At 42.9% G+C, this 984-nt stretch overlaps 1 non-coding gene across 1 annotated transcript; it reads left to right on the forward strand.

Annotated features, from left to right (window-relative positions):
* Positions 1-628: 628 nt before the first annotated feature.
* LOC125582694 lies at positions 629-735 on the forward strand. Its single transcript, XR_007320150.1, has one exon. It is a non-coding gene; the product is annotated as a small nucleolar RNA R71 (small nucleolar RNA).
* Positions 736-984: the final 249 nt, after the last annotated feature.

A 984-nucleotide genomic window follows, 5' to 3' on the forward strand; every position in this document is an offset into this window, starting at 1 on the left:
CAATAATTGTTTCAGCATAGCTTCAGTACTACTCTCTTGTGGAGGTTGTGTTGATGATCCAGCTTGGTCTTGTGCAGGTTGACTTGGTTTTGGTGAGAATCCAGGAGGGAAGTTCTGTTTGGGTTGGTAACCACCTTGGTTGTTGTTGTAGAATGGCTTAGGCTGATTGTTGTAGAATGGTCTTGGCTGGTAGTTGTTGAATGGCTTCTGTTGGTTGTTGTAGAAGGGTTTCTGTTGGTAGTTGTTCTGGTATTGATAGTCAGGCTCCTTCTTGTACCATGTACCCTGAGCATTGACATAGTACATATCTTCTTGGCATTCTACTCCATCAACTTCAGCAACCATATGTAACTCCTCTTTCTTGGTCTTTTCTGATAGTAGCATGTCAATCTTGTCTTGAAGTGCTTTCAGCTCTCTCTTTGTGGTCATATCTTCTCCTCCACCACCTCTGTCTCTTCTATCATATTCATCATTGTAGACAGAGTCACTCTGTGCCATATTCTCCAAGAGTTCTAAAGCATCTTCCACAGTCCTCCCCAAAAAGTTTCCATTGCTTGCAGTGTCTAGCTGGCTTTTGAATTTAGGCAAGACTCCTCTGTAGAAAGTGCTTAGCAAGCTCTCATTGTTGAAGCCATGGTGGGGACATTGAGACAAGTAGCTTCTGAATCTCTCCCATGCCTCTGAAAATCCTTCAAGTCCTCTTTGTTGAAAACCAGAGATCTGATTTCTAAGGTTGGCAGTCTTTGTAGCAGAGAAGAACTTGTTGAGGAAGGCCTTCTTGCATTCATCCCAAGTGGTGATAGTATCACTTGAGATGTTTTTCTCCCAAGTGTGAGCCTTGTCTCCCAAAGAGAAGGGAAACATTCTGAGCTTGAAAGCATCCTCTGAAACTCCATTTGTTTTTGACAAGCCACAGTACTTATCAAATCTGTCAAGGTGATCTAGTCGGTCTTCCAAGGCAAGTCCATGGTACTTGTTGTTTTC

This window comes from Brassica napus, chromosome C2 (genome assembly GCF_020379485.1).
Source record: "Brassica napus cultivar Da-Ae chromosome C2, Da-Ae, whole genome shotgun sequence".
Taxonomy (NCBI): domain Eukaryota; kingdom Viridiplantae; phylum Streptophyta; class Magnoliopsida; order Brassicales; family Brassicaceae; genus Brassica; species Brassica napus.